Source organism: Struthio camelus, chromosome 3, assembly GCF_040807025.1.
Source record: "Struthio camelus isolate bStrCam1 chromosome 3, bStrCam1.hap1, whole genome shotgun sequence".
Taxonomy (NCBI): domain Eukaryota; kingdom Metazoa; phylum Chordata; class Aves; order Struthioniformes; family Struthionidae; genus Struthio; species Struthio camelus.
Window position 1 is genome coordinate 131,639,633 of NC_090944.1, and position 16,568 is coordinate 131,656,200.

The following is a 16,568-nucleotide window of genomic DNA, read 5'->3' on the forward strand; positions in this document are numbered from 1 at the left end:
GCAGTTAAAAGCCACCCTGAAAGCTTCGTCTCTGCCTCCCTCTCAGTCTGGGCACCCGGCAGGGAAAAGGAGGAGGACGTCCCATCCCGTTTACCGGGGTGCTTTACCTGAGGCCGAGAGCCCGGGACCCCGCGAGCTGGCACATGCCCTTCGCCCCCCTTTGGGCCCGCACCCCCTCGCCAGGAGCCTTCCGCGTGCGGCGCACCGCTCCTGCGGCCAGGATCGCCCCCCGCTTTTCCAGTGTCCTCACACCATCCTCTAACTCTGCTTTCCCAGCGTCCCTGGCCTCCAGGCACCAAGCCCCCTCACGATCCCTGTTCTCCTCAGGTCCCTGGCACCGAGCAGGCACATGCTGCCACCGGTACCAGAAAGCTACACATACTGGGGATAAAAATGAAGGTAACTAAAAACTAGTATGAGAAAAAGCTTGTTAAATCACAACCCTCAACTTAAAACGTAACTAACTTTCGGAGCATTTCCGATCCAGATCAGACACGAATCTCAGAACTTGGCCCTAGGTCAAATCTAGCAAAACATTAACCGGGTGGGAAGGACTGCCCACCCCGCAGCGTGGATCAGATACACCCGCTGCGCGGGGGCCAGTAACAAATTGGGGCACAAGCAAATTGGGGGGCACAGACACTGTAAAGGGAGGCATGCAGCAGGACATCACAACCAAGCATAGCGGTAGGACACACACGTAGCTCACAACAATAAGATTTTGTTTTTAAAAAAATCTTTACACCACCACAGGCAAAAACTGTATTTAAATAAATTGATATTCTTGAAAAAGAAAGACCTAAAGAGTAACAAGAAAATCAAAGACCACTCAAGCACGGTATGTAATTGGTGTTTTGACTACCTTTATTTATTTATTTTAACCCATGGGTTATCAGGATATATAGGAATTAACCACAGCAGAAAATTCTGTTCTCTAACATGCAAATCCATACACTGACCTAGCTACTTAAGCAGAGGAAACTGCCTGATGCTTATTACTCTTCCTGCTCTGCCGTCCGCAACAACTCGATTGAATCTTTCTTCATAACCTTAGCTTTGCCCAAATATCATTTTTATAGATAGGTAACATTAGCAGTTATAGGAAGTTATATTTCTCCCTTCCCAAAGGGAAACTTTCCTTATTTAAATTAGGAGTCACAGGTTTTCATCTAAATGTATTATCAGGATGGATTTCAGAAAGCGAAGCCATGAAGCTCTACTGATTTACAGAGGTAGATACTGCACATGATCCTATAAAAAACATTTATGTAATGTATATTCATGACATTGTTAGCATAGCCAGATTTGTTTCCCCCACATCAACTCCAAAACTAAATTAAGATAGGAGAATCCTATGGGTCAGTGGCAGGATAATCAAAATTTGTATAACACTGGCCCTGAGAAGACTAGAAGGAAGAACAGTCGCATGACTACATTTAGATAGTAAGCTGTCCAAAAGAATCACATTTGTTTGTGTTAGTTTCTTGCCAGAACAACACAATTTTTCATCTTTGGCACAAAAACCACAACGTCAAATACCATGAAAGGCACAAAACCATACCGCCCTAAAACTGCGAGAAGGTAGGACTAGATCTTTGTGTCTTTGATTTCTTGGATTCACTGACCAATGTAAATGATGTTACTGAGGATGTAATCATATTCTAATCAAACTTAGATTTTACCTACACATACACACACAACTCCCAATGCATACACCACCAAAGAAACAACCTTCAGCTGGATAGTTGGGAGCTGAGGTGAACACGGATGCTCTTCTCTCACGTTTCAAACAACGTGGTTAGGAGATCTCAGAGGTATGGCATGTTAACACGGAGCAGTCTTAACTGCTTTTGCTGCTCTATCATAAAAGAGGCAACAAAGCAGCAGATGGAAAAGCAACGTAACGCGGACTTCTCCTTGCTAACTGCCTGCGTCCGAACACCGACGTTTAGTTTATGAACACGTAACGTTAGAAGCTACTTTAATTTTTGAATCACTCATCTGGCTATGGCACAACTGTTTCAGAAAGCCCTCATTCACAAGGTTGGACAGCTGGAGAAATGCTCCCATTTTGAGTGCATACCACGCTCTTGCGGATCACACGACTGATCTGAACAGGATTATGAAAAAGAAAGGGGAAAGGTATGCATTTACTCCTCTCTGCTAGCTGCAGCTGGAAAAGCCCTGCGATGTTATTACCCAAGAGCTGGAGTATGGATTTGAGTTTCGGTTTTGGATGTAAAGCAAGCTGTTTAACTAAAGCCATATGGAAAGACTGGGGTTGGGATTTTATTTTTCCTTTCACGTTTTCAGCCCGGCTTGCAAAATGTCAGATGGCAAACTGAGGCCTTTCAGGAAGAATGAATTTAGGTGCTTCCCTGAGTAAAGTTCAGATCCTTGGTTCCCATCTACTTTTCCATCCCATGACTCTGTTGAGCAGGCAAAGACCCAGGCACCAGGAAACCGTGGCTCTAAACAGAAGCGTCTACACATTTCTTCAAAAGTAAAATGTTATTGTAGGCTATACAGTCTAAACTGACGTGAAACTAAGGGCAACTATTCCAGGCAGTACAAATATCGTTTGTTATGACTAAAACCTCAATAAGCATTCCCTGTTCTTCCACAGCTCTTCTGAATTGTAATTCTTAGGGCTTGCAGGAGCGAGTTCCTGTTAAGACAGTCCTTAAGACCAAATTTTATAAATCAGGAAAATATCTAACATACACACCAATGTCTATGGTGCAAACTGCTTCTTGATACTATTTTTAAGAGAGAGTCGAGTGGGGTGCATTTCTTCTACCACCCCCAAAACCTTAATTCTATGCCTGGCCCTCCACCCCCCAAATGGAAAAAGCCTGTAATAAAATTACAGGGAAAAAAGAAAAGTGACATGTTTCACTGTGTAAGAGGTTTGTGCTCCTATGATCTGGATACATAACGTAGATTGGCTCAGAAGGAAGTTCCTGAACAAAATGACTGGAGGAAGAACTGTGTGAGGTAAGACATCTTTCTTGCCTATTCTTGTCTCTCCAAAAGTAGTTATAAGCAGACGCCCAGACAAGAGTGCCATATTGGGCTGAATGAATCTTTAGTCACATTCACACTCTTAAACCAAGGGAAAATTCCACAGCAACAGAAAAATCTTTGAAATGAAAGGTGAAAACCTAACCAGAATGAGAGATGTCTTGCTCAAAATCATGAAAGTATGCAGATACCTCTATTCCTATGATTATGGTGCATGCAAATATGTTCTGCACTGATCTGGATTTATGCCAGCAGGATTATCCTGGGAGAGCGAACTAGAGAATTGCAGTTTATCACTGCTAATTACAGAAACTTGGTCAGCATCTGACATGAGGTGTAAGAACATGTCCTAACTTTGGGCACATGCAGATCTTTGCAAAAGGCAGGACGGAATTCCCCTTCCTTGGCATTGGATAAGGAAGGCCAGGTGCATCACCTACTTCTGTCAACTGGCTTTAGCTATAGCCAAGGCAAGATACTAGAATTCTTAAGACCAGTTTAATCCAGTGCATCACTTCCCATCTTCCCGCTAAAGCAAGTGTTTAACATCACTTTTTCTCCATTTATCAAGTCCAAAAACCAAGTCCTCCCTCTTGGTTTTCACTGGCTGCAGTACTAGCACTATTAACACCTAGACTGCCGTAAGAAACAAAGCTTCCTGCTTTGGTAGAGAATGTCATGAAGCAGGAAGAGAAGAAAAGGTAAGAATGGAAAAAAATCCTGTTCCTACAGCAAAAGACCGGATGTTTGGCACATTTGTCAACCACAGGCTGATGGATCTTTAGTGGCGCTTAGTACAGGCGTTGCCCAATAAAGTCTGCTAAAGCCTGCTGTTGTACAAGAGGGGCATAGGCATACTGTTAAGTCTCTATTTCCTGTTCCCAGCTATCTGACTTGGCTTAACAACACGCTTGTCGCTAGCCTGATTAAGCAGCCAAGCAGCCACTGACTAAGGTACTTTTAGAATCAAGCTCTTCTAGAAAAGAGGAATGAGGGATAGAGGAGAAAAAAAGTCATCCACTTCTTTCCTCACAAATAAAGTTACAAGTCTTGTTTTCCTGCCCATCGTATCTCAGACCTCCCACATCCCCCTGATTACTAACTTCAAATCCCCTATGCCTTTAAGAAAAATCTGTTGTCATTCAACTTAAATCTCAAGCACATCTTATTTAGGCATTGACAGACCCTCCAATGGTTAACAGCTTTTGTGGTTCACAGTGCCACTGAGGAAGTAATGCAGAAGCTGTTCCAAAAAAAGAAAAAAAAAAAAAAGCACAGCTTCCAGATTAATGACAAACTCCAAGGCTGTTCAGGCCATTGCATTAGAAGATTCCTGTAATACGCTTTTAGTTTGACATAGAACAATGCTCTCAACCCAGGGTGGAGAGAAAGGAAATGCTAATAGAAGGTGGTTGGTCTTGTGGATAAGGCACAAGGCTATGATTCAGGAGGCTGGAATTTGGCTCTTGGCAATTCAGCCTTTTCTACTCTTAGGCAAGCCTCTTAATTCTCTGGACCTCAGTTTCCTCACAGAAAACAGAAAAGGTACTTCCTTGCTCCCACACTTACTCATCTATGACGCAATTCTTTCAGGGGATGAACTGCTTATTATATGCAAGTGCCCAGCACAGTAAAACTGTAGTTCCATGAACACTTTAGGCTGTGGAGGTGTTCAAAAAAGATAGTTGCCCCTCTTTCTCTCCTTGCCTCCAGGCAACTCCTACGTGATCGCATTCTTATACCGTTACAAGAATTCGGCTATATGGAAAGCTTGCTTAAAAATAACCTAGAGGAAATAAAAAGGTTGTTTTTCTACTCATCAGCTTCTTGAGTTTTCTGCACAGTTAGAAATGCTTGTAGCAGCAACAAGGAACGGGACAGCACCAAGGCAGCAATGAGTTTCCAGAAGACAGCTTTGGGCAGCAGTACTAACTTCACGTTGAAGTGCTGTCTTCATAAACTCTAGCACAACAGTATACTCTTAGCTTGGGAAAGATGCAAACATCTGAGTGAAACTGCTTAAGTCACGTTCCCTCCCTTCCAGATTTAGTTTTCAGAGCAGAAGTTCTCAGCCACCTTCTCCCCCAACCCTCTCAAGTGTTTCCTGTTCCCTTCTCCTTATCCCAGGGCTAGAAGCACAGACCACAGCTTGTGAGTTGATTAGTTACCGCAACGGAGAAAAATCTTTCCTATTTGTTGGCAGGTGAAAGAACAAATGGAAGAGGGGTGTTTTCTCTCCCCTCTGCTACATCAAAGCCTTATGGTATAGCAAAGCTGATCTGGGGGCCTCCACAATGGACGGCCCTACTGCAAACTTATGCCAGAATTAGGATTCTGATTAGTAGTAAGTAGACCTGTAGTGAGATAGCTTAAGGAGACATGAGCTCAGGCTGAAGGCAATGAGCTAATCAGCAGAAAACCACCTTTTTTCCCCACGCAGGATGAATTTTCAACTAGATTAGCCCCCCAGCCAGATCACTACTGCTAGTATGAAGGGAAGCAGTAGATTGGCTCTAGCCTCAGCCATGAAAGGCCAGGGCAGGAGGAAGGGCTGGAGTTATCCCTTTTGCCACAGCAAGCAGTTAGATTGGCCTAGTTATGACATGAAACCACACTGGGGAGAAACAAACAAAAAACCCAGCAACATATGCTCTATATTAACTTTTCTGCTCCCCCAAATCCCAGCATATACCAGTTAGCCATTATGCCCCGATCCACCTACACAGAAGATAACACAATCTGTCACCCAGGTTTTTATTACAAGCCTTCCCTTTTTCTTTAGGGTTAGCAAGGAACTTCAGCTACTTGTCACCACCTTGAGCCTCAAGAGTCCCAGAAGACTGTATCTGCAGCCAGCCAAAATAATAAAAGATAGAAAAACACATTGTTTCAATACAGCCCCACTAAACTTGACTCCTTAAATTTGAAGTCTTACAACTTGTTTTTAAACTCCAGCCCAAGGACTCACAGTTCTGACTTGCATACTTCAACCATTTCATTCAGGAATCACAGAAAGTGACATTACTCTTCAGGCTGAAGTGTTATAGCCGTGGGCATAATACCTCTTGGAAGCAAATTTACACATTAAGCTCTCCTGCCTATGCAAAGTATATTTACAATCAATTTGTAAGTTGTTCATCTACTTATCTTATCTGGACCTGCATTAACTCGCACCCCAACCCCTACTGCTACCTCACTATGCAAAGTCTTACTTACCATCAATAGTCACGAGCAAGCCACAGTAATGCACATGGCTGCTTCACCCCATTTGAATACTTAGTCTCAACTGTGCCTGTCAGGGACTCTGTGTATATAATATAAATATATACAATTTACTAAAAATATATATTTGCTAACATTTAGTAAGGTTATAATTTTTAGTCCTAAGCTTTATTACTACTTTGAAACCCCTTGCTTCCTCATGCATAGAACAATGATGGGTTCTGCCATTTCTCAGTCTTGTTCACTTGGCAGTCAAAGCAGCAATACCTTGCATCACTTGTTAATTTTGCTTTTAGGACATTTCAGGAAGAGTTTTACGCCCCCACCCCCTTCTTCTTTTTATAATCAGTGTAATGGCTGGCCTGTCCTTCAGAGAAGAAAGTATTTGATAAGTATTCATTTATCTGCATACTAATTCTACTTCTGAACTGTAATACTGCTGAAAAGGGATGACATCCAAACAGGAACCTCAGGGTTTTCCGTCTTAAATATTGCGCCTTAGCCACAGTAAACGTGTAAAGCAGCATGAGACTCAGAAGGACAGTATTTTCAGATGCCTGGAAGAAGTAAACAACTTCCTATATGCAAATAAGGAATGCAAGTTTTAATCTTGTGACTTATTTTTGATTAAAAAAGGAACAAAAAGCCAGGAAAAATAATAATTCTTCAAGACACAATGTATTTGCCTCTGTTGCACAACACACAATCCATTCAGTTCCTTTCTCTTTCTCCTCTGAGGCAAAAAACAGATTTAGACATAGCCTACTGAGTGGAAACAAAGCAGACATAGGAAGGGAAAAATTACCACAAGTTTCTTCTGGCAACTGAATATAGGAAGTAAAGGAAGGGGAAAGCCTATCCCAAGAAAGAGATTAAAACTAGCCAGTGGCAAGAAGGTTTAATTAGCACAAAGTCTAGAGTTAGCTAGAAGGGCAACAGCGTAAGGGAAGTTGGAAATAAAAAAAGTTAACTGCTTAATGAAAAGGTTCCTTAATACACAGACGTAGTAAAGACAAATTATAAGGAGCAAAGCCACTGACATCCTGCTACTACTCCTGATTAGTCTCCAGTGAGACCCTGGGTGCAAAGTCAGCAGCGCTGGAAAATCAACCAGTTGAATTACTTGTTTAAAAGGCTGAGACACATCTGGCTAGCTAGAATTCTCCATTCCATCAGCCTCAGCTAGTAACGGTAAGAGACAAGCGTTACAGATTCCAGTTTCAAAAGAGTAGGAACTGCGAGGTGGGATTGGAGTAAAGTGCCCGACTCCTGTTCTGCTGGCCTTACTCCTTTGCCATCACAAGAGCTCGTCTTTTACAGGTCCTGATGCCGCTCCCTCAGCGTTCATGAGCAATAATACAGTCGGGATCGCAGTGTCTTGATAAAATGCCCCCTTGTGGTCATTACAAAGATTTCCTGACAGCATATGCAAACTATTGCTTTCTCTGTAAACGTCGTTAAATCTGCTTCTAAGAGCTTTCCCATACTTGCATGGTTTTGTCCTTCTCCTAGTGCAAGAGGGTAAGATCTTCCTGCACAAAACAGGGACTCAGGTTCTCGTCTCCAAGAGAGGCAAAGATAGCTGACAGTGCCTTTTCCGGGCGTTTTCATTAAAGAAAGTCTGCCTACATCATGATCTGCACAACAGAAATCAACTGCCTGAGATCAAAGTTCCCACTTGAATTCACAAAGTATTTGTCAGTCCACATAATCATTACTGCAGAATCTATATTTAATCACTCACCTGTAACAATCGACAAGCAACAGTCCAACAAAGGATCACAAAAGCATACTTGAGAAGCCAAGCACCAAGCTTCGATATGTGGTGCAACCAAGGTACTTACTTAATGCTACTCAAGTACATCAACATCAGGCCACAATCAGCACTGCTAATTTACTGTTGGTCATAAAGGAGAAATGAAGTGTCACATACCTTGACCAAGGAGAAAACCATACCTTTACTTTCAACCTTATGAGTTATCCCGCTGAACTCAAGGGCATTCCTTACGCAATTCAAGTTGAAAAGTTTCTTAAACCTTTGACTAGATGGGGCCTTAAAAGCAAAACACGTTACACCTCCCATGTAAAAGCAAAAGGCTTTGTAGAGTATTAGTACAGCCAAAGATTCCCTGATGAAATTGCAGCAGATGTTAAAAGATATGTTGAAATTCATTTGCAATTTTTACGTGTCCAGATACCGCTGTAAACATCAGTAGGTTTCTAACATCAAGTCGCCTTCCTGTCTTTGGCCCACTGAGCTTTTTTTAATCAGTTTGCTTTCTGAAACGTTTAGTCTCCTACGTGAATTAGCAAAATCAGAAGGCAGACAACATGCCCCAGAGATACAACTGGCCTTAGAGCAATGGATGATTAAAGACTGTTGTTAGCACACAAGAATCCAAGAATGAGAAATGTGAAACTGTTTTCTGAGCTGCTGCTCAGAGCAGAGAAAGAAGTTACGTATATAACGAGTCATGTTATTCATGAAAAAAGTTATTGGATTCTTAGTCCATAACTGTATTTAAAAGATAAGAAACTTTGTGAGACAAGACAGATAGCTTTTCAAGAAAGTTCAGACCTGACATCCTTAAGAATATACAACTCTAGTCACTTCTAAAACCTACAGGTTTAATTGATTAAAACCCATCATTTTTATCCATGCAGGACCAAACCATGGAATTTTCACATACACAACACTTTTGTTTTGAAAAGATATTAAGCTGAGTTGAAAGTAGAACTGGACAAAACATTGCTCCTGAAAATCTACTATTTTCTCTCTCACATGCTCAGCTACACCTACGTAAAACAAGGTTTAAGCATCATTAGGTAAGATCTTCTCTATGGAATACCTTTGCATGATGATTCAAAGAGTGGGAGGCAGATGAGGTTCAGATTTGGGGCGCTCAAACCTGGCTGTAGGCTCAGAACTGGAAATGATTCTCAAGAGACCTTTATTTTTCAAGTAGCCTTGCTATCTGAAGTCATTTGACAAATGGCTGGGAAATACACAGTTATTAAAAACATGCAACCGGATCATACAGAACTACAATTAACACTGATATTGTCTTTTGGCAGTCCCTTGGGTCTGCTATACTATTGCAGCTGCTAGCACTACTAGTTCTCCTTCCCCCAACAGCAGGTGATGTCAGAGTTCTCAGGATACAAAATACCCATTAGTGCCTAAGCCTCAATAATTAGAATGTTTCTTCAAAACCCCTGCCATTTAGCGACAGGACTCTACTAAAACAAGGATTTATGTTCCTTTTACGTGTCTTAGTTACACATGAGACTGTTTGTTTCCTGAATATGCATTTTTTCAGCTTCAGTGTCAATAAATACTTCCAGCATAAACATTGCTGTAGCTCTGCAATTACAGGGTTATCTGCAGAAAGAAAAGTGTTATGCTCTACATCACAAACTTTGTGGCAATTGACCCAGTAACTACAGACTTGGTCAGTTCAATGCTCTACCCTTGCAACACTGTTAAAACCTTATTTGCAAAACAGCACTGCTGTAACTGGTCAAGGGGAAAACCATGTGATGTAATGCAGACAGACTTTTCACTTACATAAGCTTAGGACTAACATATGCTTCTGTCCTGAAGCTGGAGGAGACCAGAAATGTAGGAAGCAAAAAGAGAAGGCTGCCTGGACAATTTACTAACGAGACAAATTACTATCAGTGCTTGGAAGAATATTTACTCAGGGCCCTGGAAGAAGGATGGAAGAACAAAAAATACATAGCTGAATGGAGCTACAGAATAAACCATATTTAGCATAACAATTAGTTTCTCCCAGCCTTTATATGCTATAAACAACCTTTTTTTTTTTTTTGTGGTCAGCAACCCTGCCTCATAAGCACCGCTGTAATTTGAAATAACAAAAAAGGAGGTAAATAAGTGAACTATTTTTTTTCCCCCCTCCCAGAGCGCTGAGTTCCTTAGCTATGCATATATTTGATTCACCACAACTAAAGAAGCCAAAGTCACCAGCCAGGGGCAAGGAAAAGGACTCAGGTGGCTGGGGATAAAGATGGTATCAAGAACTTCCTAAAACAGTAAGACAAACAAAAGCCACACCCACCTGATTATGGCTTAGGATAACAAACAGAAGTGTGGCTACCGCTTAGATTGAAGGTTTTTTTCCCCCCTCCCCTTAATAAGTCACCATAACTGCTCTATGAGGGCCTCTTCTCTGACAATCCTGTCCAGTTCTTTCTCTTGCAATATCCTCCCCTTCATAAGCTTCTAACCCACAAATTTTTCATCTTTTGTAACAGGTACCGGCTATCTTCCAACCCTCAGCTTTCTAATGGGGTGTGCATAGTAATGCTTTAAGAACAGAATTTTGGTATCTTTATAAATTCCTGCTCTGGCTGAGTAAGATGGAGGGGAGCCAGAATTCGGGGGCTTCTTTTACAAGAGCGTCTCCAGCTTCACTCATGACATGCTCAGGCAGCAGAGACCAATTAACAGCTCTAGCCAGAAAATCTAGGAAGATTTACACTCCTAAAGCTGCAGAGGGGGTAGGCCATCTTCCCTTAACTGAGGGTTTTCTCCACCTCTGTTTGAGGGGCTTTAAGCCATGGCATGTTCTTGTTCCTTGCACTGAACAAGCTTTGATTACAGGAGTAAGTTCATTAAGTTTTGGGGCCACGTAGTTAAAACATCCGTAACGCCGCAGTACAGTTGACATGCCAAGAGTCTAATCACACACATCTTCTACAGACAAAACTTCCACTTCAGTTCACTTGAATTCTGTCCATGAGTGACAATACATGTAGCCTCACAAACATACCATTCTTTTAAGTACTGTGAGAGAGAAGCCTACCAAATACTTACTAAAAATGGTCTTTCATTCATAAAGATGTAATAAGATACTAGTTCACATAGGCAGCATTAATTGAACCGACCTGATTCAATAGCTACATCCCTTTCCTAAATAAATGTATTTGGCTTCTGCTGAAACCAAGAGTCATTTTCGCATTGAATTTAATAAGTTTTGACTCCAATTCTCATATTATGGTCACAAGTCTGAGACAAACCCACAGCAACACCTAGGCGGCATGCTGCTCAGTACCGCAGTACTTAACACACAGATTTTAGGGATTCAGGTGTCACCAAGCAACAATTCATGGGGTTCCTCAACGTTATTTTGTGATGCCCAAGGCCCTTGTGGCTTTAACGCACAGCTTCAAGCAAGCAACCTCCTATGCTGAAACGCTACCTTGGGATATGTAATTTTTTTTTTTTTTTTTTATTAACTTAACTGGAGGTTTCTGCTGAGATTTACTCAGTTAAGAGCTACAATCACCCTTCACGTGGCAATTGGGGTGATATACTGCAGCCGCTGCTCAAGAGAGCGGGAAAGCTACAAGAAGGGTCTCTAGCAGGGTGTCAAATCTAGAATCTTGATGAATATTAAATTAAAGCCTGTGATTTCACTAGTCAGTAAGTACTGACTATTCCCCAACCCTGCATTTTTAAAATGAGCTAACATTTATCATGCATTCAGTTCTTGTAGTGACTACTTGTAACCCCTTAGAAAATTTCTGGGGCAATTCTACTGTCAGGAATTATATGCTCCCCTACTAACCCCTCTGTCCCACAAGGGCAAGATGTATGAACTTGCCAACAACACTTAGTAAGGTGTTAACTTGGATTTGACAGTCCTATGGTACTGCATGTTCTGTTAAAATGCTTAGTGCAACTTCTTTGTGGAGAGGAAAAAAAAAAGCAAGAAACAATTTGTGATTTCTTTTTTCTTAACTTTCTACCAGCTCTTGACAACCTTAAGTTAAACAGCAAGCTTTTAAAAAGCCGTAAGAAAGAATAGCAGGGTAAAAAAGACAGACACCACATACGTAGTAGCTTAAAATCAGTAGTTAGTTACAGTTACAATCTGTAGAGATAGTTACAATAGTCCTTCTTAGCTGAACGTAATAAGGCAGCAATTAATGCATACTGGGAATCCCCAGAGTAGCCATAGACAAAATGACATTGAGGAGGAAGGGTCAAACAGCACTTAGAATCTTGCACATTTATGGATTTTGGCTTCAGTTTCTGGTATTGCCACAAACTTTGTCTGACCCTTCATAAATCATTAAGCTCTATGTGTCTCTCATTCTTTCTCTATCAGGGCAGGGATAACGAAACTTCAAGAGATGTTGCAAAGAATAGATGTTGAAAAAGACACGTTGATATACTGTCAGAGAAAGCCTTGAAAAGGGCACAATACTATCAGAACTTAATTTTACTCTAAGGAACATTTGGTGGGTACTCTGGCTTACCCTTTGCCCAATTATTTCACATGAGAAGTCTTCCAACAAACACTGGTGCTAGCTGCATTCCCTTAGTGATCAAACAGAAGGTCGTCCCATATTTTCTAGTGAAAGCTCTCTTTAATAACTAATTGAAAAACAAAACAGAAGCAAATGGAACAAGGACTGAAGAGAACCAAGTTCATACACAAATGGGATCCAATAAGACAGTAATCCAGTCTTTTGCTCAGGAGCTACTAAGAACCTGTGGTCAGTTTTTAAACACAAGTCTTAAGCTTCTATCTCAGTAGTTACTTTGCTCTTGTTTGAGGTTTTAGACCTTAGCACAGGGACAAATAAAGTGCAGCAGGGTTTTCCCCATCAACATCACAGCCACTGAAATTAGGGATGACCTTTTTGGCTGAACACATGCAAGCCCGAGTCTGAATATACGAACTCCTATCTCAGCTCCGTAGTTGGGCTTCTGGCCAATCCATTTCTGCTTATTTGCTACTGAAAGGTGAACTGAAATTAGCTTTAAATAAGCACATTAAGTCTAGAGAAAACTGAAATACTACCCTTGGTGAATTTTCCCCCCACTTGAAGCCACACCACATAAGAATGGGAGAGAAAATTAAAACACTGTTGATTACTTCTTTCTGTAAGAGGAACAGAAACTTAGTAAACACAATTACAGTTTTACAGGCATATGCCAAATATTTATCCTGAGTTACAGAAAAAGTAAACATCTCTGTACTTCAGCAGCTTATCACTTGGCATAACCCAGTGATTTATTCAGTGGGAGAATAGCGGAAGAAAACAGGGGATTCCCTCTCCTTGTCATCGCTAGTACTTTGTTGATTACAACATACTCATTTTCCTCAAAATGCAACTCCCAGATGTATAATTTTGGTCTGATTTAACTGTTACTACAAACAAGAACTCTGCAGAAAATACTGAATCTCACTGCCCATTGTTCATGATTTGACAAATGGGATTTTTGTTTGTAAATGCTTTAGGCAAGAGAACTACACTGAATTATTTTACAAACTCTACCAACAGTTGTGACACTACACAGCGGAAAAGGTAACAGCATTGATACAGACCTGAAAAACACTCAACATTAGTTGGGACAATTAACATACACTATAGCACTCAGACAAAAATCCCCAAATCTGTAACGGCCAGCTACAGGTCTTGCAAGAAACACTGAAAGATTTCATGTTTTGTTATATATGATTTAGAAACAGAACCAACTTTTAGGTTAATGATGTTTCAAGGCCTGCCTGATTTGAGAGTAGAATATGCACTTTTAGCAGTTACTTCTTTAGCTATTAACAGTCTTTGTGGTAGCGCTCACAATGTCAAGTTTGTGCTCTTCTGCTCAGCAGTGGAAGAGGTTTACGTAATTAAATGAGCTCTGTATTAGAGACACAAAAGAGGAAAAACCCTAGAAGGAGTCACAGCAATGTTTTAGCATTTTTTTGTTAAGTCACACAACCAAGTATTTATACGTTAAGATATATTCACAAAGCCTCAATTTAATCTTCTGTGTCTGCACTTTGACAGTGTTTAATGATCACTTTCTGTTCTTGCCATATGTCTGTGAGAGACACAGAAAAGGGACAGAATTAAAAGTGCAGGGAGAAAATTAATTCTACCTTTTTCTAGCTTTAGAATCTACTTGCTATAGCATTTACTGCGTTTTATTTTTTCTATATTATCATCAGTACACTTTGTTAACTAAGGCTAGCCAACACTTTCTATTTTAAAGACCCTATTTCCAGTCACTCCTAAGCCTGCTAAAACTTGCTTTTGGATAAGATTACATATACTGCCTCCAGCTGATTTTTAGAAAAGAACAAACATGACTCAATCACTTCTAAGAATGAAGCATGGGGAAAATATGCTGCTTTGTATTCAAAGAATTCTTAAAACTGTTTTATAAAGAAACAGTTAACTTCAGATTTCAGAAACAGGGACATGAAATTTAGCATGGAGGCTGTGCTGGTGTCACTAGTGGACTTTTTGCTGTTCCTTTGAAAAACCACACATTTGGGCATATGTTGAACCTTTGAAACATTTAGACTTGCACATGCTTGCGAGACCTGTTTAGCCATTTTCTCTCCATTGCACATACTATAGAGACCAAGGTGGATGGTCCCTGCAATAGCTGCTGATTGCCACACTGCCACCCATTAAAACTGAAATCAAGGTTATTTCTCCTCTGGTTTCAAGACTCCCAATGATTTCATCCCATCAGCACAGAACAAAGTACCACCCAGCTCAAATGCAGAGGAAGTAAAGACTGATTTGGGCAAGAAGGGAAGATGCGAGAGTATCAGGAGAGAAAGGAAAATGGGCTGGAGCCTGGGACCACATGACATGAAAGAGATGGCTGAATCAGATAGGGTCTTCCCAGAAGAGGAATAGCCCAACAGCGAGCAGTATCAGCTTGCTTTCAATCAACTTTCTGAAGGTCAGAAGACTGCTAAAAGGCACATCTGCTAAAACAGAAGAATTAGCCATCAAGGTATTATTCTGCTGAGATGCCTCCTGGAGAAGAAGGAAAAAAAAAAAAAAAAACACACACACCACACACACCACAACACACACTAGGTCCAGCAGCCTGGGGCAGACCTGAGCCTTTGGGCCACATTCACAGCTCAGCACCCAGGCCAACTGCCTGCAGCAGGGAGGTGAGGGCCAAGGTAGCCCACAGCCCTGCTGGGCCTGGCTGCTCCCAGCCAGCATACAGGGAGGCATCCCTGCAGCGTTCTTAGTCTACTGCTCCTCCCTCTCAGTTCCAGCTCCCAGAGCTTTTCCTGGGCTGGAAAACACCCTGCCACACTCAGCTTGGTGGGATCCAAGGAAAGGCAAGGCAGCAAGAGAGCAGCCAGGAAGCAGAGGGCCACCCCCACCACCCAGCACTGCAAGCTGGTGAGCAGAGGCAGAAGGCAGGCACAGAGCCGCAGCGGTGTTTCCCACCCGCCTTCAGAGTGCAGTGGTGGTGGTCACATGCCAGGTGCCGTCACTGCACACACAGCTCTCAGCACCCTGGCCGCCCCCACTGCTGGCCTGACAACACAAACCTGCCCCCACCCCACCCAAGCCAGGAAGCCTTGGTTGCAGGAGGCAGGGAGGAGACAAAAAACAGGCAGCCTCCCCTTTCCTTCCCCTTGGCTTGCCTGCTGGGGAAAGGGCACGCAGCCCCACCGCGGAAGGGGAAGGGAGCTGCTTTCACAGGAACTGCAAAATGCCTGCTACAGTGGTATGATTTCTGAGGCCAGGGCACAGCGCCTCCATGCCAGGGTGGTTAGCAGTAGCAGGTCAGGGATCCCCCTCCCGTGGCGTACTACAACCATGGCCTTTGGGTTACTGGAGTAACGCTTAGGTCCAGGCTCTTTGTAAGTGCGATGAGGTAACAGCTAAAATACAGTTAGGAGTTTTGGCTTGTTTGGGGGCTACTGAGCTTATGTCATGAAAGTATTACGTAAAGGCAGCACTAATTACACCAGAAAACCAAGAACAACAGTTTCAAAACACCTTTTTTCTTTGCTTTTTACTCATTAAGGCAAAAGTTGAATGTTCTGTTACTTGGTCACTTAGTTGCTGCAACATAAGTGTAGATGACTTCATTAACCATTTCTTCACTAATACCTAACAAACAGAAAACTGCAAAAGACATTAAGTTGTGATGCAATTTCTTGCCCAAGTTACTAACAATACACTATTTAACTAGAAGTGCTCCTTTTTAAGGAGGTTGATCATATATCCCTCGACCCTTCCATCTTTATCTCCAACACATAAGTGTAGCAACTAGCTCAGGAAGCAGACAGAAGACAGTAACATCTGCAGGAAGTTTGATGTGAAAACTTCATGGAGTCTTTTTATACATGAGTAACTTTACCTTCAGTCATTTTAACAGAGGACTAGGTCTATAAATCAAGGAAAATGTTCAGATTGTAATTCAATTTAACTTTAGTCAGAAAAGCAGAAATACAACCATTAACCCATCAAAAGCAAAGGGAAGCACTCGGAACACCACGTTAGCTATATGGCCC